Genomic DNA, 26613 nt, shown 5'->3' on the forward strand with positions numbered 1-26613 from the left:
ATATATGTATTTATGCTAATAAATGGAATCCATTTTACCATACTGGATTTGCACATCATTGCGCCTTCAACTGGTCTTGTAATTGGTTACTGAACTGAAGGCTGACCATAACATTACTTTACACAATTTACAAGAACAAAAGTAACATCACCTTAATCATAATACATTGCATGCATGTTAATACTCATTAGGCATGCCATCTCTACATTGTGCAAGTGTGTCACTATACAGGGGCAAAGTTATGATAAATAAAGATACTTTAGCCTTAATCTGACCTTGTACTTGGCCACGAGGTTCTCCCATCGTTTTTTGATGAGCTTGGGATCCAAGCTCCCACTCCCTTATTTGCTGCTTTAACATGTCGCCTCAACCACATCCTTGTAACAGTAATGACCACAGCGACCCATATTGTTCATTGTAAGGTTAGCAACTAAAGTCAACAATTTACAGGAAAGCCATTTGACTATAAGCTCTTGTAATTTTACTTACTCACATCCTGTCTTGGACGCGTTTCTCTTCCCGGTAAATATGTCCTTGTTGGCATCACGCCATGTTATTAGAGCTCTCGTGTCCTCGTCAGTCCCTACACATGTAAAATACCACGACATTAAAATAAAACTTTACAACGACCATTTAAAGCTGCAATTATTTCTAGGACAAATTGAGGATCCTAGCTTAGAGACCTATCGTATTAATTATCAAACGTTGGTTGTATCATGTTAACACGTTATTAAAAAGAGCATATGGATTGTTAATCCATTATTAAACTTAGCATTTCTTTGGTTAACAGAACAGCCGTTGTTTGACACACGACATTGCTATCTGTCGTCGGACTGGCAGTTTGTGCGAGCGCCTCGAGGCCGCCACCTGCCCCCGCTCGTCAAGACAAAAGTGTCTGATCAAAAAATCACCTTCGTCGGATTGGCAAAGAGGGCCTAGGGCGTTTGGTGGATACAAGTCAGATAGCTTAGCATAACTGTCGCATCTTATGCTACCTAGCTAGGTATGCTAACTGTCTGTTTACATATATATAACTCCACCAAATACTCATGACGCTTACTTAAATCTGACAATGGCATGTCAGTAGTACATTTAATATCAGTACAGTGTTGAATTACCGCTGATACTTACATGGACGTTGTACTGCAACTAGTACAGCTACAGGTATTTCGGGTCGATTCTCTTCCGCCATTGTTTCAGAAATGAAATGAACATGCCGAAAGGGCGGCTCCTCTTCCGCTACGTAGCCAAGGTGGCGCCCGTATAGGGCGAGCAGTGTAGACGGTGGATTGAACCAAAGCGGACTGGCGGTTCTTCTAAGTTCGTCTTCTCTGATGAGTCCAATTTCACAGTAGGTGCAAGACTCTGTGGCTTGTAGGCCTCTACAGGTCTCTGGCTAACCATCAGACGACCATGTGTTGGGCAAAGCTGAAAATTGGACTCATCAGAGAAGACGAACTTAGAAGAACCTCCAGTCCGCTTTTGGTTCAATCCTTATGGTCTTTTACAAACCTCAGTCAGACAAAGTACAACGTTGTCCCGGAAGAAAAACTTGCTTCCTTTTGCTCTGACAATGTTCCCCAACTCTGAGAAGTGTTTTTTCCAGCAGGGCAATGCTCCATGCCACACAGCCAGGCCAGTAAAGGGGTGGATGGAGTACCACCAGATCAGGACCCTGTCATGGCCAGCCCAATTTCGAGACCTGAATCCCATTATAAACCTCTGAAATGTGATCAAGAGGAAGATGGATGGTCACAAGCCATGAAAAGAAGCCGAGCTGCTTAAATTCTTGCGCCAGGAGTAGCATAAAGTCACCCAACGGCAATGTGAAAGACTGGTGGAGAGCATGCCAAGACACATGAAAGTTGTTATTTTAAATCAAGGTTGTACTGGCAGAAAAACAGGTTCTGGCTTTTGCTGTAGCCCATATCCTAAAGTCCTATCTGTTTTCACCCAGAGTTGAGAAGGCAGGTATTTGCAGCGTTTTGACTCGCACCCAATAATCCAAGGAAATGGTTTTGTCCGAGAATATGGCCGGTTTATTACAAATAAAAATAAAGTACAAACAAAAGATGCAATGGGATGCAGAAATGATAAGAGTCTATTGAATTACAACTGCAAGACAATTTCAGCGCCAGAGCAGCGTGTCAGGCAGGTGTTCAAGCGGGCGAGGTCAAGAACTGTGACTCTGCGGCCTGCTCTCTCTCGTCTTGCGCAGTTGGCATCTCTTTTATACAGGTTAGGTGGCACCAATCACCTAAAGGGGGCGCACTCTCACAAAATGCACAAAAACAGCAAAAAATGAGTCCAAGAGAAATAAACTTAAATGCGGCTCCTACAAAGGTTATTCCACCAAATATTGATTTCTGAACTCTTCCTAAGTTAAAGAATTAGTATTGTGTAGTTTAAAAATGAATATGAGCTTGTTTTCTTTGCATTATTCGAGATCTGAAGACACTGCAGCTTTTTTGCTATTTTGACCAATTGTCATTTTTCTGCAAATAAATGATCTAAATCAGGGGTCTTCAACGTTTTTCATGCCAGGGACCCCCAAACTGATGGCGAGATGAGCAGGGACCCCCTACTATATAAATTGCATAAAATTTTGTTTATAATATACTGGGCCTAGTGCCAAATAAACATAGCTACCCTGTTTTTTGTGTCGATGGCACACATCCTCCCACATAAGTGAGATGTATCTTCTTTTCAATTACTGTACAGTGTCTATTTCTCTTTCTTTTCTTTTTTTTTTTTTTTTTTTAAATCTAAGCAAAAAAATGTCAAACTAACAATTTATAGGTACAAACAAGACCAGCTATGGAGTTTGGTCCGCCATCTTTTATTTTTGACCTTCGCGCTCTTTAGACTTGAGCAGAAACGCGATCTGATTGGCTAGTGCCTGTGCATGAAAGGTGCTGTGAGTGAACCGGTGCCCAGCTTGAGAGAGCTCCTGTGGGTAGCTGAATGTGTCGATTGGACTGAAAGATAACGTCTTCTCGATCAATTAATACATTCGCTACAATATGTTGGATTTATGTTAATGTAAATTTAAAGGGAATAAATACAATTCTGATTTGGAAGACATTTAAATTTGTGGGGAAAAAAATTGGTTGGTTTTTTTTTTTTAATTTTTTTTTTTTTTTTAATATAAAAAAAAATTATCTTATCAACCAAAGATTTCGCGACCCCCCTGCAGTACCTCCGCGGACCCCCTGTTGAAGACCCCTGATCTAAATGACAATATTTTTATTTGAAATTTGGTAGGAATGTTGCCAGTAGGTTATAGAATAAAACAAAAATGTACATTTTACTTTAACACATACCAATAAATAGTAAAATCAGAGAAACTGATAATTTTGAAGTGGTCTCTTAATTTTTTCCGCGGCTGTATATATAAAACAAAATTACAAATGCCACTGGTGTGGCTCCCAAAATCATGCATCAAAACAGAACCCCATACAGTAAATGGCTTTAAATTAACTGAGAGAAGAAAAGAAAAAGGCCTTGGCCATATTTAAAGAGACAAGACAGACCGACTTAATTTCCAAAGTGTGATCAAATTAACTGACATAATGAACTAGCATACCTCAAGCCTCAGTGGATGCAGGTGCACCAGAGTCAACAGAGCCCCAGTGCTCACGGTAGAATGCCATCGCCTTACCAGGTGTATCAAAATGCAATTCTTTTGAGTTAAACAACACTCGGAGTCGGGCAGGGTACACCATTCTGAACTTGACCCTCTTTGCGTAGAGCAGAGCCTTCACCTCTTTAAAAGCTGCCTGCTTACGTCCCAGTTCGGCACTGACATCCTTGTGAAGAAACACTCTGTTGCCACGAAATTCCATTCCCCGCTGACGTCTCTGAACGATGATCCGCTTCTTGTCTTGGAAATTGTGGAATGCAACGATAAAGACTCTCGGGCGTTTGTCACCGTTTGCGTCTGGCTTGGCTGGACCCAGTCTGTGAGCACAAGCGAGAAGGAGAGGGGTCGAGAAAAAAATCGTTTCCAAATATTTCTTCGAAAAAGTGTGTCATAAAAGCAACCGGGTTAGACCCTTCCACCTTCTCAGCAATGCCCGCGACTCTTAAGTTGAGCCTGCGCGAGCAATTTTCCAAATCGTCAACTTTCTCCTTCAACCAGGCATTCTCAGTCAGAACAGTGTTTAGCTGAGCCTCAACCTGAACAAGCCTCTCTTCACTATGGTCAAGAGTAGCTTCAATTCCACAGATCCGTTCTTCGTGTGATTCGTACAAGGATTTGACTTCATTCAGAGTCGATTTGAATGGAGACAAAGCTGTGTCTAGCTCCTTCCTTATAACAGTGTGGATAGCTTGGGTGAGCTCTGAAAGCAGCCCTGAGCGGAGTTGGTCAAACTGCTCAGCTAGCTCCATGCTAGCTTGGCTAGTCTGGCTGGTGGTCACAGAAGCACTTTCTTTTTCACTCGGTTTTAGGTGACGAGTCTGCTTGCTTGACACAACCAAAGAGTCCAATAGGGTGTAACTTACAGTTCTGGAGAGGATGACGGTGCTGTCCGACCATATATCCCCCGTCGTGTATCCACTTGTACTGTCCATCTGGAAAAATATATAGTATATATAAAGTATAATTACTCATGTTAATAACCCTTTAAGTGATACTCGTATCACTCTTCGCATTTCACCCGTAACACTTGGCACCATGTTCAACTCTAACCCACATCTGGCTTGTTTGGCGTCGAAAGGCGGATATGGGGAAGTCTTTTTTTTTTTTTACTTTGTACTTATGAACAATGACTCTGAACTAATATTGCGCTTTTCTCATAGTCAGAACAACGCTGGGCTTTTGGGCTAGTCAGGCTAGCAAATGTTTTGTTTGCTCCTATCTCCAAAACGGAAAGGCGTGCCGAGTCGTACAAGGCACCGTTGGAAAGGCCTTGGTCTACTCTAACACTAGATTTTTTTGATTTTGTGTGTGCGACCTTCCTGGGCTTGGCCAAAAAATGATTTGTTCTAAATTTTCGCGCGTCAATTTTACATTTTGCTCTGTAACTCCAGAACGGAAGGTAGTACAATGATGGAACCTACTACCATTATCAATTATTCGAGGTCCCTGAACACGCCAGATGTTGTTTCATTTTTGTCCAACTTACGGTTCCGGAGTTATGAACGTTTTAATTTATTTATTTTTTTTTACAATTTTACGACGACGAGTTCACTCCTTATCCGACGTCGTACAGAGTCGTTGATGGTACCGTTGGAAAGGCCATGGCCTTTTTGTGTGTGTGTGACCTTGGGATCACTAAAAGTGCACCATGTTTGTGATTTTCAACTTTTTTTAAGTGGTTACGTCGTTTTGGATGTTTTTGATTTAATTCTCTTAATGGGTAGGTCGAGGAGCTTTGAAAATATGCTTAAAAATACTAAATCGAGGCTTCCGCACGCGCCAGTGGTGGTTTCGTCTCTCTAGTCTGTACGGTTCACCCTAAACGCACTACTTGCTTCGTCACCCCTTATCCGACGTCGTACAGAGGCGTCGATGGTACCGTTGGAAAGGCCATGGCCGACTTGGTGTTTGTGCACATTTGTGTGTGTGTGTGACCTTGGGATCACTAAAGGTGCACCATGTTTGTGTTTTGAAGTGGTTACATCGTTTTGGATGTTTTTGATTTAATTCTCTTAATGGGTAGGTGGAGCAGCTTTGAAAATATGCTTAAAAATCATAAATCGAGGCTTCCGCACGCGCCAGTGGTGGTTTCGTCTCTCTAGTGTGTACGGTTCACCCTAAACGCACTACTTGCGCCGTTTCTATAAATATTGCACACAAGCCTTTTCTGCTCAGAAAGCATTGAAGCAGTACACCGAAGGCCACAAAATATTCAGCTCCTGCATTTTTCACAGTTTCTCAGATTTTGACCAGTTTTTGACAGATTTTTCGCGTGCAAAGCACCGTTTTTGATGCCCCTTACCCTCTACCCACTCCTTTTCTCCCACCCTCTCCTCCACATTTTTGAACTTTTTTGCCCTTTTGGCACTTGTTTTACATTTTTCACATTTTTTTACAATGGCAAGCTTCACTCAAACGAGTAACAACAACACTAACACCCTGCGTGCTGCACTTGAGCACTTTGGGTCCCTACAAGAGTTCTTGTCCACAGAGGGGGCGAGACTGGTGTTTTTGTCCATTGAAACATTGGAGCCAGAGAACGACCTCTTCTATTCATACGACATTGATGGAGTGACGGCGGAGTTGGCCGACACCTCCGCCGTCCAACGGGGCCTCCATCGCCTCCTACTTCCTCTTACCCTGGAGAAGAATACTGTGGTCCCGCAGTATTCATTTGTCAAAAAGCATTTCCTAAGCACGGATTTCTCCCCCGAAGGCTTTCGGGCCCTCCAAAACTGCTGGGGTGTTCATATTGGCCTATTGGACGGGGGCTACCACTTCAGCCTGGTAGCTCTCCCCAAAAATAGGCAAAAACCATTTCCAAGCCTTTTTTTTAAAGACTATTACCGAAAGGTGGTGGTGAAGGCGTTCGATGAAGTGGTGAGCAACTTCCGTTCTCAGTTTAATAGTCTGCAAGAGGAGGACCTAAAAAGGCCCTCCTTTAAAAAGCAGAACATATTCGACACAAAGTATTTTGAGGTGCTCGAGCAGGACCTCTGTTTTTTTATGATAATGTTATCGGGGGCGATCGAGGCAGCAAATGAAATGGACGAAGCAATCGTCTTTGTGCCCATCGTCTCCCGATTCGGCCAAAAGCAGGGGTCCTGCTTGGACCTGAGTTTCTTAAGTGCTGATTATGTGGGTGCACTGTCAGTGCATCACGCATGCACCATTCATGCAGAAGACCCTGCGGTCAACCTGTTGTGGGCCAGGTATGGCCTGCAGGGTCTTTTCGGCAGGAGCTCAAAAACCTTCAGTGCCATGGGTATGCTCGAGGCCGCAAATGTACAAACCCGGCTGGAGAGGCCACTTGACGTGGGAAGGGGAGTGCTCGACTGCTTTTAGGAGCAGCGAGACACAAGTTTCGTACAGATGTACGTTGATGCTCCCCACTGCCAGTTGGGCCGTGGCGCGACCAACCCCGTCAGTGGTGCGGTTGCACTTTGCGGCCTCCAGCACCCTAGCTCAAAAGAGTCAATGAGAAATGCGGCCAAAGGCTACCTCCTAGCCTTAAGAGACAGCGTTCTCAAGATGAAGGGCCAGGTGGGGGTCCGATTAGAATACGCATGTCGGGTCGACGGAAGCTCGGGGGAATTCCCGAGTTTAATCTATCCGGACGACCCGGCAGTGTGGAGCGCTACGGGGCTCGACCGGCTCTTCAAAGAGCACCCAGTGCTGCTCCCTTTCAGGTACAAAGAGGGCTTCAGGCTAAGTCAAATGCTGCACGACTGCCTGGAGCACTTCCTGCAGAAGCTGGAAGAAATATTTGTGCGCCACGAGGGGAGGGGGGGGTTTGAGCCGGCCCCGGAGATGCTGTTCAGCCACCCTCTCTCCACCTTCAATGCACACTTCAGTGCATCCCTGGGGACGTGTCCGGTCTCCCAGAGGAGTGCAACTCACTGTAGGGGGTTCCTTGGCCTGGCCCTCTATAACAGTACACTCTGCCGGCGGCGTGCTCCTTGACGGGGAGCAAGACCCTAGAAAAGCTGGCAGATGACATGGTGAACGCCTACAGGTTCAACATCCCCCATGTCTCCGCCAGGGCCGTGCTCCTCGTCAGGGAGGCCGGTCTGGACCCAGTTACTTGCTACAGGCTGGGCCTAGAGGAGCTAACCCTGAACTTGTGGTGAAGTGACCCTGCAGGACAAAAGCAGACACTATTCGGTAAGAAGGATGCCAGGCCATCTGTTTGTTGCTCTTCACAGGGCAGACACTGAGGCTCCCGTTGCGGCGCTCATGATCACTCTGACTGGAGATGTCTGCACAGAGATCGAGCGCCGCAACATTAGCTTCACAAAGCACCTCGAGAAATATATGCTGGCCGGGTTCCCGTGGCTAGAGGCAATAGTTAGGCGCTTCACGGCCCTGAAACGCACGCCGCTGACCCCAGCAGAGAGGCTCACGCAGCTCACGTTTTTGAGCTGCGTGGGCTTAAAAATGAATAACGATTTCATAGACTATGAACGGATGAAGGAGCTGATACAGGAGCTCCCCATCAACCAGATGGGGATGCAGAAGATCTGCTGTCAGTCTCCAGAGCTCCTCATGGAGGTGACTGCTTTCCAAATGTGGAAGCTTCATAAGACGGTGCCTTACCGGCTCAACACCAGGACTCCACGGTTTATGGCAGCCTCCACCTCAACAGACAAAAAAAAAAGAAAGACCCGGTCGAGAGGCAGCCAGAGGACCTGAGGATGGTGGATGATCCCGGCACCTCTGTGCCCAGGGTCCTGCCCTCCTCATCATCCAGGGGATTGAGGTGGTCAGAGGAGGAGACAAAACTGATCCCAATTGACAAGGCTATGTCCCACAAAGTGGCATACGGAAATTATGTTCATGATTGCCAGGCCAAGGGCATGATTGTCCGTTCTTTTAAGGCCTTTGAAAGAAAGAGGGGTCTGTTGATGGCCTAGGGCCTCTTTTTCTCTTTTTTCCATTTTATTTGATACTTTTTTTCCACGCAGCGTGAGTCCTGATAATGGCAGCGTAAGACGTCTTTTTTTGTACATAGTTCTTTTTTTGTGTGCACTGTTAGGGTTTAGTTAGTTTAAATTGTTAGGGTTTAGGTAGTTTAACCCTTTGTTGCCAGCACCTAAAATGACCGATTTAGGGTGCTTTCAATTAAAGCAGTGGTGTAAGAACAGTTTGTAACATATATTAATGTGTGATACATCATTTTAAAGCTAAAAGTATGGAGTACAACACAGCACACAGTTTTTTCATTTTTAAAATATATTTGTTTATTAAAAATAGCAGTTATGCAAATTTGTATTAATTATGTGCATAAATGATGTACAACTTCTCATCTGAAGAGCAAAGTATACATTTTTATTAAAAAATTTCAACGTCAAATCAAAGCATAATCAATCAGCCATATCACTCTAAAATTTCAGCTTGATCTGAGCAAAACCTCAAATGTTACAGCCCAATATCTGGCGTCCTCCACATTATGTACATTTCAAAATTCCAGTATAATTCTGTGTGATCAAATATGGGAGATTGCGTTACCCCACACATAGATTTGAACCTGGGTCTACAGGGTGCCAACATGCACTCTGACTGCCATACCAATGAGCCAGGCTCCATAGTGTGGCAGTCAGAGCACTATACTCATCTGTAGTGCAGCACTCCGTCACACTGCCCTCCACTTCAGGAAGTGCACCCTTGCGCTTCATGCACATAGGCATTCCTCGCGCATCCACCAAGTGTACTTCTCCCATCAAGAGTGCCCCCCCCCCACCCCCATACACACACAGACATGTGCTTTACCCATCTACGGGGCCCCTAGCACAGGTGTCAACCTACCTGGGGGTCCCTCATACAGTTTTACGGCCACGCCTCAGATGACCTCACTGGAAGCCATCCCACATCTGACATAATTTGTAGCAAACAGAGAGCATAGTCAACTCCCCTGGCCTGGCTACAGGGTGCCAAACATTCACCCTCAAAGCCCTTATGGCCATGTTACATGTAGTAGACCCCAGTGCTTAGGATGGAAATGATAAGCTCAGAGAAGTCAGAACTTTCCTTGACCATTTCAAAGAGTGCTGCAAAGCTCTGCATCAGCCCTTTCAAAATGTGTCCATTGAAAGCCCAGATCTGGAATTTGTCAATATATTAAAAGGTCCAACTATCCTGGCTTGTAGGCCTCTTGGCCCTTTCCCTCTTGGTCTCACACCTCTCCCTCTCGCTGGTCTTGGGTTGGCTGGCGGATTTTCAGGAGCACCATCATCGCTGCTCTCCTCGTGGCTAATATTCCATTACCTAAGCTGAAAATCAATTCAGATCAGAAAAAGGAACAGTTCATTTTTCTATTCTTCATTTACACACACACACACACATAAATATATACAAGTTATTATTAATTATTGTACAGGGCTGAAATAACAAGCACCCAAAACCTTGAGGTCTCAAATCAACAACGAAATATTGACAGAACTACACTAAAACCATAAGTAAGTCACATTTTTTTCATGAATTAGGTAAGAAAAACATCTTGAAAGGAAAAGAAATACTCCTTTATCTTTTCTTCTAAATGCCTTGTTAGTCCCTGCTTGCTTATGCCTTTCAAATGCTAAAATGTAAACCCAGTAACATGTTGTTCGCTATTAGTACAATGTGCGTTTGCGTCAGCGGTACTTTGCGGTAAACGAAACATGTGAATGTTCGCCCTCACATATGTCTTATAAATCTAGCCAAATTGATAGCCGAACACAATACTAAATACAAAGGTTTGATAAAGTTCATTATTTACTCCGAGAAACAAATGAGGAAAGCTAGCATGCATTTCAGTGACTACTTGTTTGGTGTGTGTATGATGAAACGTACCTTGTGATAGAAACGCAGTCGGAGTACTTTTCTCCGGCGGTTTCTCCTTCCAATCCTCGGTAAAAATTCAAACTTTTTCTCCACTAGAAATCCATCCAGGACCACTGTGTACATTAGTTTCTTGGCCACTCATCATTCATTAGAAATGCTGTCTCTTCTTGTGCTGAAAATCGCTGTTTCTCTCTGAGGTGTCGCATACTCGCGGACGCCATGTTTGTTTTTTCTAACCTCAGTCACGTCACTCGCGTAGCTTGATTTGACGAGCTCTGTGGGACTAGCCAATCAATAAAATGGATTTTAAATGCATGCAATATGATTGGATGGGTCTTGAGGTTTTGTAAAAAAAAAAAAAAATTGCAAAAATATGTTATTTTCCGTTGTCATGGCACCAAAACGTCATCGTTCGAATAAGAACGACATTAACACGGAGCGGCACCAAGGGGTTAAAACCTCCACATGGACTCTGCCGTGACGTGGCGTGGGGGCTTACGTGTCTGTACTTTTAGACACAACCAAAGAGTCCAAAACATATATCATCTCCTTCAAACACTTCTACTAAACATAACCCAGGTAGGCCTCATAAGCCTGCTGTCAATTAAAGGTCACCATAGGTCAGACAGACACACAGAGAGCACCAAACACTGCACTGTGTGTTGCATTAAGTTATTGAGAGGCCCAGAGGCACAGACACCTCCCCAGGTAGGCCTCATAAACCTGTTGTATATTAAAGGTCACCATAGGTCAGACAGACACACACAGAGCTCCCAGCACTGCCCTGTGTACTGTATTAAGTCAAAGCAAGCCCCAATGGCTCACACTTCTCTCCCTTTAGGCCCAGAAAGCCTGCCTGCTATTAAAGCTCACTGAGGGTCCCACAGACATACACAGAGCTCCCAGCACTGCCCTGTGTATTGTATTTAGTCACAGCAAGGCCCAATGGCCTATGATCTCCTTCAAACACTTCTACTAAACATAACCTGTCAATGGGGAACATGTTAGCACAATGTTGGCATAATGAAATATCATCTCCTTCAAACACTTCTACTAAACATAACCTGTCAGTGGGGCCAAAGCATGATGTTAGCATAATGAAATATCATCTCCTTCAATCTATGTGTGGGGTGACGCAATCTCCCACATTTGATCACACTGAATTATACTGGAATTTTCAAATGTACATAATGTGGAGGACGCCAGATATTGGGCTGTAACATTTGAGGTTTTGCTCAGATCAAGCTGAAATTTTAGAATGATATGGCTGATTGATTATGCTTTGATTTGACGTTGAATTTTTTAAATAAAAATGTATACTTTGCTCTTCAGATGAGATTGTACATAATTTATGCGCATAATTAGTACACATTTTTTAATAATAAAAAAAAAATTAAATGAAGAAACTGTGTGCTGTGTTGTACTCCATACTTTTAGCTTTAAAATGATGTATCACACATTAATATATGTTACAAACTGTTCTTACACCACTGCTTTAATTGAAAGCACCCTAAATCGGTCATTTTAGGTGCTGGCAACAAAGGGTTAAAAAAAATAAAAATAAACCACGTTGTAATCGCGGACGTTGCGGTTAGAAAATCGCGTTTTACCTTATTGTGATTCAATCGCAAATGCAATTAATCGTTCAGCCCTAGTGGTAACCCTAACCCTAGATAAGTGTAGATGGTGACACAGAGCGGCGAAAGATAGGCTTTTTTCTTACCATTGCAGTTTGCCAGGCAATAGCGTGTGCTTCCGGAAAAAAAACGTGGGCTTAAAATGTTTAAAGGTCTGTCGTTATGATTACCTGCAAGTAGGGATGCATACCTAAACCCACGTTCAGGTTCAGGTCCGAATTCGAATCCAGAGGTTTAGGTTCAGGTCCGGACCTAATAAGTCCGGACCCGAACCCATGGCATATTTGAATATATGAACTGTTTAAAGTATACTATTAATATAAATACATACAAAACATTTGGCTTCAAACTACAGCTTTTTTTTTTTTTTACTTCAAACTATGAACATTATATTAACTGTAAACAACAGTTTAAAGTCTACTTAAATAAATATAAATAAGTACAAAAAACACACACACACACACACTCTACAGCTTCAAACTTATTTTGCAAAAATATGAGCATATTTGCCTTTGGAGTCAAAAATGTATTATTTTGTTTGTATTGTATTATTTATTTTAATGAAATTTCACCATTTCTGATTTGTTTATATCGATTTTTTTCTATCTGTTTATAGTTAATCTTTTTACTTGAACACACTGAGTACGAGAAAATGTGCACTGCCCCTTTAAGAGACTATTATACGTTTTGCTGTGATCTCCGTTTATTTGTCAGTCTGAGGTTGCTGATTTGCTGTTGACCTTCTCTCCTCTTTACACGCAATTGTTGTGTTGCATTTGCTGCACGTCGCCATGTTTGAATCTTTTTGTGCAAAATACAGCCACACTTTTGACCGTTTACCTTTCGGTATTTTCTCTGTTAAAAGGTTTATGGCTAGCTCTGTTTGTTCTTGTTCTGTGACATGCTGCCTGCTCTTCATTGTCATACGACTGTTGCTAAACACCAATGAGCGACACAGGACAACGTTTATAGTGGGAGCTAGGGCAGTTGTAAATGTGCCCCACGAAATCTGCCTGGCAAAAAAATACAAAATAATTCATACAAATCATACTTACACCACTAACGTTACTGCTAGTTAGCTATCGCTAGTTTTCTACTGTTTTGGAAGCAGCCCCTGTGTTTCATGTTGCAGCCTGAAATAATTCATGTTTATAAGACAACATTTTACATAAGTTTTCAAGATTTAGCTGCATGATTTGTTGCTGTTATTTATTTAAATCGGCTCAGGCACCGAAATCTGCGTGACATTTCGGTCCGGGTGCGTAACGGTATAGGAATGTCTTTTTCCACCGCGAATTTCAAGGTGGTCTAGAACGAAAATATAGTAGGATATAGTATGTGAGTGCTAGATTTTTTACAAGTCCAGTACCGAATCACTGGGGTTTCGGTTTTTCTGGACCTGAACCTAAACGTTTTTACAAGTCCAGAACCGGTCCGGCGTACCGGTACGCATCCCTACCTGCAAGGCTGAAGGTACCTGCTTGCCTGTGCGAAACTCCACCACGACACGAGAGGAGACGTGAGGGCAGCTTCCAAACAGATGTGAGGGGATGCCCATGGACACATCAATTTGCCCATGTTAACCTGTGTGTGTGTGTGTGTGTGTGTGTCCTAGACCTGTCTTCTAAGGAGGAGCCTTTTGGTCTGAGGCAATGACACACACACACACACACACACACACACAAACAGTGTAAGGTGTGTGTAACCTCTGTCCTCTATCAGTGGAAATTGTGTGTTGTCTGTGTGAGCACGCCTCCACTATCACTGTTATCTGTATGAAGAGCCCTCTCATAACTTCTGCCTTTGGAAACCTTCCTGTTAGTAATCTGTGTGTGTGTGTGTGTGCACTTAAGTGAGCCTCTGGACACCTCAGTGGTAGTGATCTGTATGTACCTGTGTGTGAGTGTGTGTGTGTGTGGACACATTCGTAGTAGTCATCTGTTTAGCGTAATGTGTATTTTCAGGTTTGAGTGTTGCCGTCATTGTTATGTTCCTATTTTAATTAGGAGCGGTGAGAGAGAGAGAGTGAAAGACAGAGGGAGGTTGGTAGAGGGGAGGGGAAAGAGAGATGGTGTGTTGTGGTTCGATGTGACCTCCAGACTTAATGGATGGATTAGCCTATCAGCCTATGGCTCTTATTAGCACTGAAGCAACCGGCTCCAGGCCTCTGATTATTGATGGGCAGAAAGTGTGTGTGTGTGTGTGTGTGTGTGCTTGTGTGCATGCATGTGTGTGTGCTTGTATGTGTGTTTGTTTGTCTGTATGTGCGTGTGTTTGTTTGTGTGTTTGTGGATGTGTGTCTTTGTGTTTCCCAACCCACTCCTATTTGACCCCCTAACTGATGGCCCAACAGGTCCAGATTAGCCCTGGGAGAAGAGCTTAGCATCTGCTGCAGGAGCAAACAGCGAGACAAGGAACATGAGAAGCAGAAAGAAGAGGAGGAGGGAAGTAGAGATGTAGAAGAGGAGGAGGGGAGTAGAGGTGTAGAAGAGGAAGAGGGGAGGAGAGGTGTAGAAGAGGAGGAGGAGAGGAGCGAAAAGAGGAGGAGGGGAGTAAAGGAGTAGAAGAGGAGGAGGGGGGTAGGAGAGGAGGAGGGGAGTAGAGGGGTAGAAGAGGAGGAGAGGAGTGAAAAGAGGGGAAGGGGAGTAGAGGTGTAGAAGAGGAGGAGAGGAGTAATGGTGTAGAAGAGGAGGAGAGTGGGAGGGGAGTAGAGGTGTAGAAGAGGGGGAGGGGAGTAGAGGTGTAGAAGAGGTGAAGGGGAGGAGAGGTGTAGAAGAGGTGAGCTTTGACTGCAGGAGCAGGAGGATTGCATGCTGTGCTGAGGAGATGCAGAGATTAGGTAGTTAGTGTTGGCCAACACACGCACACACACACACACACAGTGGTGCTTTCAGCCTCTGGAGTCTACTCACACATACGCATTTTGGTCTGTCTGCGTTTGGTGAGTGAGTGAGTGGGCTTGTATGTGTGAGTGGTGTGTGTGTGTGTGTATGTGTGCGTGTATGGGTACTTGTGTTGGCGTTTGTGCAAGTTTTAAGGAGGAGAGTGTGTTTTTAAGGTGTGTTTGTTGGTTTATGTTTTGGTATGTATGTGTTTAAATGAGCCTGTGTGTGTGTGTGTTTTAAAGGAGGGTCTATGTTTGTGTTTGTGTGAGTGTGTGTTTAAAGGAGTCTGTGTGTGTGTGTGTGTGTGTGTGTGTGTGTGTGTGTGTGTGTGTGTGTGTGTGTTTAAGAGAGTCTGTGTGTGTGTATTGGTTTCTCAGTGAAATCGGCTGGCCATGGATCAAGGGCAGGCATCCCTGAGGGAGACTGATGAAAGCCCAACACATAGTTAAGTCTAATTTAATTTACAAGCTTACTTTTTCTCATACATACATACATACACACACACTCTCACACAAACTTACCCACACACATACATACGTACACACACACACAGTTATCAGAGAGTGATAGTTAGACTCAGAGAGAGAGAGAGGGATGGAGAGAGTGGTAGACTCAGAGGGAGAGAGTGATAGTTAGACTCAGAGGAAGAGAGAGAGTGATAGTTAGACTCCGAGGGAGGGAGAGCGAGTGATAGTTAGACTCGGAGGGAGAGAGAGTGATAGTTAGACTCAGAGAGAGAGAGAGGGATGGAAAGAGTGATAGTTAGACTCAGAGGGAGGGAGAGTGATAGTTAGACTCAGAGAGAGAGAGAGTGATAGTTAGACTCAGAGAGAGAGAGAGGGATGGAGAGAGTGATAGTTAGACTCAGAGGAAAAGAGAGAGTGATAGTTAGACTCAGAGGGAGAGAGAGTGATAGTTAGACTCAGAGGGAGAGAGTGGTAGACTCAGAGGGAGAGAGAGAGAGAGAGTGATAGACTCAGAGGGAGAGAAAGAGTGATGGAGAGAGAGAGTAATAGACTCAGAGGGAGAGAGACAGTGATGGAGAGAAAGAATGATGGAGAAAGTGAGAGGGAGACTGATGGAGAGAGTGATAGTTAGATTCAGATGGAGAGAGGGAGTGAGTGATGGAGAGACTGAGAGGGAGGGAGAGATTGCATTGGCACCTGCGGAGGGAGAGAGAGAGATTGACATGGCACGTGCAGAGAGAGAGAGAGATAGTTAGACTCAGAGAGACAGTGAAGGTAGAGAGTGATAAACTCAGAGGGAGAGAGAGAGTGATGGAGAGAGAGAATGACGGAGAGAGGGACATATAGAGATTGCATTGGCACCTGCGGACTGAGTGTGTGACTGAGGGCATGTTTACGTTGCTCTGACTCCGATGCAAATCAATTATTGCTCAGCATAATTATTCTACTGCGCTTTCGTTAGCTGGAGACCAGCCACGGGACAAGCCTGCAGCAGCTAACACACACATACACACACACACACAAGCCTGCAGTGGCTAACACACACACACAACAACACACACACACACACACACACACATACACACACACAAGCCTGCAGCGGCTAACACACACACACAACAACACACACACACACACACACACACACACAAGCCTGCAGCGGCTAACACACACACACCCACACACACACACACACACACACACACACACACAAGCCTGCAGCGGCTTACATGCAAATGCTGCCCCTCAAAGGTCAGCGGGGGAAAAGTGCCTGTAATCATGACTTCCTGTCACTGTCTTCAGGGCGGACGTGGCCTGGGCGCAGTCGCCCTGCTCAGAGGGGAATTAGAATGCCACTGATGGCGGCAGAGCCGTAATGGTGGGATTGGTTTGAGGCAACAGCCTAAATGGCAGTATTGAGTGGCATGCGGGACAGCATACTGAGGCTGCATGCAGAGGCGCACACAGGTCGTGACCTGCGTGGGGTGATTACTATGTCCAGCCAAACACTAGGGCATAAGTGGCCTGCATAGGGTGTTAACTATGACCAAACACTAGGGCATTAGTAGCCTGCATAGGGTGTTAACTATGGCCAAACACTAGGTCATTAGTAGCCTGCATAGGGTGTTAACTATGACCAAACACTAGGGCATTAGTAGCCTGCATAGGGTGTTAACTATGGCCAAACACTAGGGCATTAGTAGCCTGCATAGGGTGTTAACTATGGCCAAACACTAGGTCATTAGTAGCCTGCATAGGGTGTTAACTATGGCCAAACACTAGGTCATTAGTAGCCTGCATAGGGTGTTAACTATGGCCAAACACTAGGTCATTAGTAGCCTGCATAGGGTGTTAACTATGACCAAACACTAGGGCATTAGTGGCCTGCATAGGGTGTTAACTATGACCAAACACTAGGGCATTAGTGGCCTGCATAGGGTGTTAACTATGACCATGAACACTAGGGCATTAGTAGCCTGCATAGGGTGTTAACTATGACCAAACACTGGGGCATTATTAGCCTTTCTGTCTATCTGTCTGTCTGTCTGTTTATCTATCTATCTATCTATATAGCTATGTATGGGGATGAGGGAGAGAAGTGCCACACGTAAACACACACACACACACAATTGTAGTGGCAAAAACAGTTTTGATTTTTTTCCTTTAAACCCGTAGATCCTATTCCTATGTCCTAGTTAGTTTTACCACCATGGAGAAAGCAGGAGAAGCAATGTCAAGACTCGAGGTTCTGTCTAATAATCCAATGCAAAGGGAATTTGACCGTCCAATGTTGCCGGTTTAATTGTAGAAAAATTATGTTACAAAATAAGGATGCAATTGCAGTTTTAAAGTCCAAATAATTAAAGTTCATAAACAAAGGCTGCAACAAGCTAAACAGGCCCAAACGGAGACAGTGTGGGACACGGCCTCAGCACTGATGTCAATGACAGTATTTGTGCCCCCCATCTCCCCGTCATGCGCGTCTGGCAGCCCTTTCAAGGGTGGCACCATTACCATCTATAGCTCACAATTCCACAAAAAGGGGGAACAAGTCAACAAATCATTCAAAATACAGAAGACTTAAATGTGGCTCCTACACACACCATTCATCAGCCCTCATCTAGAAACACTGAGTTGGGGAAATCTGAAGACTGTCCACACTATTGTTTTCCACATGGTCTAGGTCCACACTTAAGTACTGAAACGTCTTAGAAGTGTATGGAGAGAAGAATTCATGTGTGGCTCTGTGTGGGTGGGCTGAGTAGGACGTGTTCTGTGTATACATCTCTGGTTTGTGTACATTTTAAATGTAATATATATATATATATATATATATATATATATATATATATATATTGATACCAATAAACTAGCTTGGTCGGAGAAAGAGGGTGATGGGTTTGATAACTTGGTGTGTGTCAGGTGTGTGTTCATGGGACTAGTCACAGCTCCCCAGGTGTGTGTTCACATTTACCCATGGTGTATGGGAATGTTTATGTGCTAATATGTATACATAGATATATATAAAGTATGTGTGTGTTTGTTTTTGATTCCCCTCTTTAAATTCTTGTTTGTGTTTTTTTGTGTGATTGTGTGTGTGTGTGATTACCTCTTAACGTGTGTGTGTGTATTTGTGCTTGTGTGTTTATCGGTGTATGTGTGTGTATCTGTGTGTTTGTATCTGTGTGTGCGTGTGTGTGTGTGTATCTGTGCTTGTGTTTGTATCTGTGTTAGTGTGCGTGTATGTGTGTGTGACGCACACACACACCTATACACACATACAAACCTATACACACACACACACACCTATACACACACATACACACTGCATGTTTTACACCTACACACACACACATGCACAAAGTTTCAGTCTTACGCACTTTGTTTTCTCACACACACACAATCACACTGTTGCGTATTGTATGTTCCACTTTTCATGGGGTGTGCTGCGATTTCAAACTGACAGCCAAGGCTTTATATACCTTTTGACGATGGCATATTGATGATCGCCTGTTGATGTTTGCCTTTAGGTGTTAAATGAGCGTAATTTACAATCAAGTGTCATAACATACAGTTATTCATATTGAATTATCAGACAATCAATTTATAATTGATATAGATACAAATATGTAGATTTAAAGAGATAAGCGTTCTGCTAAAAGCAAGTGTGTTTGAACACTGGACACATATCTGTGTGTGTGTGTGTGTGTGAGATACAAAGAGAAAGGGGGAGAGGAAGACAACACTGGCTGTGAGAAGCAAACGATATGTGTGGGTGTGTGTGTTTGTGACAGAGAGAGAGAGAGAGAGAACACTGGTTGTGTGTGTGTGTGCGTGTGCGTGTGCGTGTGCAGATGCTCCTGTCTCCAGTGAGTTTGTTCTGCGTATAATTGTCCTGTCTAAACAGGAGTGGGTGAGCGGTATGGAGCTGTGTGTACTGAGTCTCAGGTCCTCAGCGATATTCCCATCGATCTGAAAGAGAGAGAGATGGAGGGGGGGGGGGGGGGGGGGGGGGAGAGACAGAGAGAGTCCTGTTTTTCATCAGAAGATGGAGGGAAGAGAAGTGGAGGAATAATTACTCGTTTACTGGTTAGAGAGATTGAGGTTGGATCTTTTGAGGTCAAAAGGTCAGCTGCTTCATGAGAGAGCTGATGGGTTAGGCAGGTTCGACAAGGAGAAACAACAGGGTTGAGGTGTGTGTGTGTGTGTGTGTGTGTGTGTGTGTGTGCAAGAGAGCTGATGGGTTAGACAGGTTTAACAGAGTGTAAGTCCATAAGTGTGTGCGAGATGGAGAGAGAGAGAGAAAGAGCTGATGAGATAGGGATACAAGATGCAATATATAATAATAATAATCATAATAATAATAGTAGCAATATAACATAACGTTGTGTGTGTATGAGGCTTGCGTGTGTGTTTGTGAGAGAGAGAGAGAAAGAGCTGATGATATAAGGATACAAGACGCAATATATAATAATAATAATAATGATGATTAGAAAGGCTTGTGTGTGTATATGAGTACGTGTTTGTGTGTGTGTGAGCGAGAGAGAGAGAAAGAAAAAAGAGAGAGGGAGAATTGAGGGGTTAAAAAGGCGTTTGTTGTGTATGAGCACGTGTGTGGGTGTGTGTGCTTGCATGTGTGTGTGCTAGAGAGAGAACTGAGAGGTCAGCGATGCTTGACAATGACGAGGAACACAGCTTAAAGCATGAGAGAGCATCTGAAAGGCAGCCCTGTCCTGAAGTATTGACTGTGACTTATGTCTGTGTGTGTGTGTGTGTGTGTCTCTGTGTGTGTGTGTGTGTATATATATATATATATATATGTGTGTGTGTGTGTGTGTGTGTCCGGTCCAGAGGTATTGAGTGTGAATTCATGAGTGTGACTCTCTCCTGGTGTGTGTGTGTGTGTGTGTGTGTGTGTGTGTGTGGTACCTGAGAAACTGTCCTGCACTGAGGTATTGACTCAGACAGTGCCTCTGAGGGGTTGAGATGGCACCAGGTTTGCTGGCAGGGGATGCTGTAGCAGGTGGTGTCTCTCTGTGTGTGTGTGTGTGTGTTAGGAAGGGAGAGGGGTCAGTTGTAGTTAATAGGTGCTGAAGCTGATAGTCAGTGACATAGACAGCCTGTGTGACGGCAGGCCCGACACCAGAGGGATCCAGCTCCTCACCTGAGGGTCACGTCACGCCCCCCTGACCAACACCAGTACCCATTTCAACTGGACCAACACCAGAACCCATTTCACCTGAACTACACCAGAACCCATTTCAACTGGACCAACCTGTGGTGGGTTAGGGCCGTTCTTCTTCCTGTCAACTTCCTGTCCTGTTGTGGGTTAGGGTCGTTCTGCTTCCTCTCTACTTCCTGTCCTGTGGTGGGTTAGGGTCGTTCTGCTTCCTGTCTACTTCCTGTCCTGTTGTGGGTTAGGGTCGTTCTGCTTCCTGTCTACTTCCTGTCCTGTTGTGGGTTAGGGTCGTTCTGCTTCCTGTCTACTTCCTGTCCTGTGGTAGGTTAAGGCTGTTCTGCTTCCTGTCCTGTGGCAGGACCACATCTCTCTCCTAACAACATTTGTGCTTCACTGATTACTGTCTTGGACCCATTTCACACCTACTTTTGTGTTCAGCTTAGTTCATTAAACTGAAATGTAATTGAATCATTCACCCGGCCCAGAGGGGGTCTTCATCCGGCCCAGAGTGGTCAGATCGTCCAGACCAGATGAGGCTGCTCCTGATGAGGCTGCTCCAGAGGTGACTGTTCCAGATGTGGCTGCTCCTGCTCCAGATGCTCCTGCTCCAGAGGTGACTGCTCCAGATGGGGCTGCCCCAGAGGTGACTGTTCCAGATGTAGCTGCTCCAGATGAGGCTGCTCCAGAGGTGACTGCTCCTGCTCCTGCTCCAGATGTGGCTGCTCCAGAGGTGACTGTTCCAGATGTGGCTGCTCCAGAGGTGACTGTTCCAGATGTGGCTGCCCCAGAGGTGACTGCTCCTGCTCCAGATGTGGCTGCTCCAGAGGTGACTGTTCCAGATGTGGCTGCCCCAGAGGTGACTGCTCCTGCTCCAGATGTGGCTGCTCCAGAGGTGACTGTTCCAGATGTGGCTGCCCCAGAGGTGACTGCTCCTGCTCCAGATGTGGCTGCCCCAGAGGTGACTGCTCCTGCTCCAGAGGTGACTGCTCCTGCTCCAGATGTGGCTGCTCCTGCTCCAGAGGTGACTGCTCCAGAGGAGTCAGCACACGGCCATGCTTCATGGTGCATCTCCTCTGAGACGAGAGGGCAGACCTTAACGGCCTTCTCACATTTCAGAGGCAGAGCTGAGAGGTAAGCTGCTTTTCTCTCCCTCTCTATCCCTCTCCTTCTCTCTCTCTCTCTCTCTCCTTCTCTATCTCCCCCCCCCCCCCCGCTTTATATTGAGGTGGTATAGAAGCCATTGATTTTCTGTCTATTTCTTACTCTGCCAGGCATTTTAAAATGGACGGCATCATGTCTCCTGGTCGTCTCTGCAGGGGGTGGGGGGGTGGAGTGGGAGCCTCACAGGAGCTGTTCAGTAAACGACTGCTTACATCCACCCAGCACAAGTTCTGCGGATGGAGGTGTGCCTGTGTATGTGTGTGTGCTTGTGTGTGTGTGTGTTAACGGGCTTGTATGTAATACATTGGCGAATCGTGTAAGCGTGATTCTACCACACTCAGGCAAACAGCTCTGCTGATGTTCCATCACACTGATGATTCCCTAGCAGAGCAGATCTCATCCAAAGCCCACACATACATCAGCACAGACATCAGCACATACATCAGCACAGACATCAGCACAGGCATCAGCACAGACATCATCACAGGCATCAGCACAGGCATCAGCACAGGCATCAGCACAGACATCAGCACAGGCATCAGCACTGACATCAGCACCGACATTAGCACATACATCAGTAAATACATCAGCACAGGCATCAGCACAGACATCAGCACAGGCATCAGCACTGACATCAGCACCGACATTAGCACATACATCAGTAAATACATCAGCACAGACATCAGCACAGGCATCATCAGCACAGGAATCAGCACCGACATCAGCACATACATCAGTAAATCAGGCATGCAAACTTGTCGCTTTTTCCCACCGAAATATGCCATTTACGTGAATCGTGTAGATCCGAGGAGTTTTTTTTTAAGGGGGGGGGGGGATTTCTGGCGTGCAGCGTTTGGCTGCGGGGAAAAAAGTCTAATATATATATATTTTTTTTTTTACGTTATCATCACCATTACTTTCGAGTTTATGAGTTCGTCTGCCAATGATATGAAAAGCACAACTCTCAGGCTGTCAAAAGAACATAATTAGCCAATCAGAAGTAGATTAGGGCGGGTCTTGGGAAAATGTGCTTTCACCACCGACTTTTCTGTATCGCTCTGCCTACGTAGATGCCAAAGCATACTGTCACACCGAAGCAGAGTAAGTCCAAGAATCCTTGGGAAGATGCCCTCCTAGTTGATGAAGGATTGAAAAAGAAATGGCGCTGGGCATGGATAGAAGAGATAGGGAAGGACGGTAAGCCTTTTGGTAGCCGGTGTAAGAAGTTAAGAGAAGCAGGTGCTCTCTTGTTGTGCTCAAGAAAGCTATGTATGCAACTAGCGGGGAAACTTCCACTTATGAGTAAGACCCCGCTCGTAGAGCAGCTGTTCGTGCTATCGAACACACAACGCTTTTACTGGGGGCAACAACCACATCTGATGTACCGGCATCCATAACTGACCGTTTATGTGCCCTGAAAATATGCGTGTGTACGTTCGTCGCAGAACACAATCCAGGCAAGCTCGGCCAACCTCTGGTGAATTTATGCCAAAAAATAGCTGAAGACAAAATTGCTTTGACTAAACTGTCAATATCCAATCAGCATGCCAGCTATTTTAACACACACGGCATAACACCAGAGTTTAAAAGACGTATTTCGGAAAAGCTAAAGTTTTCCTTAAATGTCGACGAAGGCACCAACAAGAACCTGGACAATGTCCTTGTTCGTTTTTTTGTTGAAGATTACAACGCAGTAAAAACGCAACACTTGCCGGGCAGGAACATGAATATAGCCAATGCATCAGCAATTAGGCTACTGTATGCTAGAATAAAAGATGTATATTTTATTATACGATTATTTCTTCTGAACGAAGTAATTATGGAAATGTTGCAATATAAAACTACATTCTACAGCTCACTGTTGCTCTTTAACGGTTTAAAGTGAATCACTGTCCTTTTTCATATATCCTCAATGAAATGGTTGCAAATCAAATCTTCTTTCACTGACTGAATTTCACATACCATTATAACATGTCACCTTGTGATTGTAGGTCATCTTGAAATCTTCCAAGGACAAAGCTTAGCAGCAAAACTTGATATCAAAAGAAATCGTAAATGCGACATGTGTTAGTACCATATTGTAGTGAGGTGGAGTATTGCTGACCCTCTTGGGATTGCAGTTTCAAAAGTCCCACCATAATCTGCCATCATTCATTTCTAAATGTTTTTTTGTTTGATTGTTTGTTTTTTTGACCCTGTAAATGTGTCCTCGCCACAGGACGACCCCCCCCCCCCCCCCCCCCCCCCCCCCCCCTCGCACTCACCCACATAGAAAAAAAAGTTCAGGCTCAGGATTTTTTTGGCTTTAACCCCTGCGTGAAGAAGCGGCAATTTAAGAGGCGGCAATTTTTCCTCTCACGCAACCTTCTCACCTTTTTCACCCCTGACCAGTTTGCATGCCTGGTAAATACATCAGCACAGACATCAGCACAGACATCAGTAAATACATCAGCACAGACATCAGCACAGACATCATCAGCACAGGCATCAGCACCGACATCAGCACCGACATCAGCACATACATCAGAACTTACATCAGCACCGACATCAGCACAGGCATCAGCACATACATCAGCACCGACATCAGCACATACATCAGAACTTACATCAGCACCGACATCAGCACAGGCATCAGCACAGACATCAGCACAGGCATCAGCACATACATCAGCACAGGCATCAGCACAGACATCACAACAGACAGCAGCACAGACTACAAAGCCCAGCACCGACGGCAGCTCAGAGAGCAGCAAGTGTACGTAGATTCTAAGGTCTGGGCGTGTGCAATGTTTAAGGATGGAATCCGTGCAGAGTTTTATAAATGAGGCTCCTGGTTCCTCCTATTGGTTCCCGGGCTCCTGCTTCTGATTGGTTGCTGCCTCAGGTTTTCTGGTTCCTGCTTCTCTCTCATCATCTGTCTGTGATTCTCATTTATGTTAGAGTAGGATAATCTCATTTATGTTAGAGTAGGATAATCTCACATATGTTAGAGTAGGATAATCTCACTTCTGTTAGAGTAGGATAATCTCACTTCTGTTAGAGTAGGATAATCTCATTTATGTTAGAGTAGGATAATTTCACATATGTTAGAGTAGGATAATCTATGATAATCTCATTTATGTTAGAGTAGAAAAAGCAGCAGCAGTCCTTTCTGCTCCTCTCTCATCCCTCCTCTCTGCCTCTTCTTTATCTCATCCCTTCTTCCCCTCCACGTCTTTCTTTCCTTTCTCCCTCTCTCTCATCCTCCTCTCCATGGACTTCTTTCCTTCCTCCCTCTCTCTCATCCCCCTCTCCACCTTTTTTTCCTTTCTTCCTCTCTCTCATCCCCCTCTCCACCTCTTTCTTTCCTTTCTTCCTCTCTCTCATCCCCCTCTCCACCTCTTTCTTCCCTTTCTCCCTCTCTCTCATCACCCTCTCCACCTCTTTCTTCCCTTTCTCCCTCTCTCTCATCACCCTCTCCACCTCTTTCTTCCCTTTCTACCTCTCTCTCATCCCCCTCTCCACCTCTTTCTTCCCTTTCTACCTCTCTCTCATCCCCCTCTCCACCTCTTTCTTCCCTTTCTCACTTTCTCCCTCTCTCTCATCACCCTCTCCACTGCTTTCTTCAATTTCTCCCTCTCTCTCATCCCCCTCTCCACCTCTTTCTTCCCTTTCTCCCTCTCTCTCATCCCCCTCTCCACCTCTTTCTTTCTCTCCTCTCTCTCATCCCCCTCTTTCTCTCCAGCCTGACAGAGGGTTCCATATGCATGCTATCGATCTCCTCCTGCTCAAAAATTCCTATTAGGAAGAATGTTAGATTCCTTGACCTTGTTGGGGTGACAGTTTTCCCATAAGTCATCATGTAAAGTAGTAATGTTAAGTTTGCAGCTGACATATGTTACTGTAATTGGCTGTCGTGTTTTAAACAGCAGCTCGACCTGGGAGAGAAAATACTCTAGATGATTTTGTTAGATGGTACGGTCGTGTGAGGCTGTAGTGAAACACAAACACACATACACAGATGCACACCAAAACACACCCGCAAATACACAGACTCTCACAATTTGGCAAGGCCAGGAGAGCTTATTTATAGAGGGAAATGTTACAGATGAGCAGATCAAATAACACGAAATAAATAAGTATTGGAAAAAGGTCAAGTGTGTTACAACAGTTAAAAGAACATAAAACAATTAAAAAACCACACACAGACATACACAAACACACACACACACACACATACAAGCATTTACTAACACTCTCTCTCATTTACAGACACACTTCCGCAGACGCAGACCTATACAGACGCTCTCACACACATAGTCTAAACTATACCACAGCAAAGGCTGCCTGAACATAAAGTAATGTGATGGATGGTGCCGCCATGACAGAGAAACATCAATATACTCTCACAACTGTGAGATGCCTACCATATGGATCTTTGTGGGAGTGCAGATGTCCTTCATGAAGGGTATTTGCTGTTTTTATTTTCACTTTACTTGGACAGTTTCATATAAATACCTCTTCTCTTTGTTGTGATGACAGAGAGATAACACTGTGAGCTTGTGAGTATTACAGGACAGGATCAGTGATGGTGTGTGTGTGTGTGTGTGTGTGTGTGTGTGTGTGTGTGTGATCTCTGGTCCACTTCAAAAGTGAGATGGAGGCTTTATTGAGAATTAGGAGTAATCAGTCTAAAACCAAGGTCAGGACAACATCAGAGTGTGTGTGTGTGCGTGTGTGTGTGTGTGTGTTGAAGACCAATTGTCTCCTACATGTCTCTCAGTGCGGGGAATCTGTGTGTATTGATCAATCAAAATTCAGGTTAAATGTCTTATTGCACAGC

The sequence above is a fragment of the Sprattus sprattus genome, assembly GCF_963457725.1.
Source record: "Sprattus sprattus genome assembly, chromosome: 6".
Classification (NCBI taxonomy): Eukaryota; Metazoa; Chordata; class Actinopteri; order Clupeiformes; family Clupeidae; genus Sprattus; species Sprattus sprattus.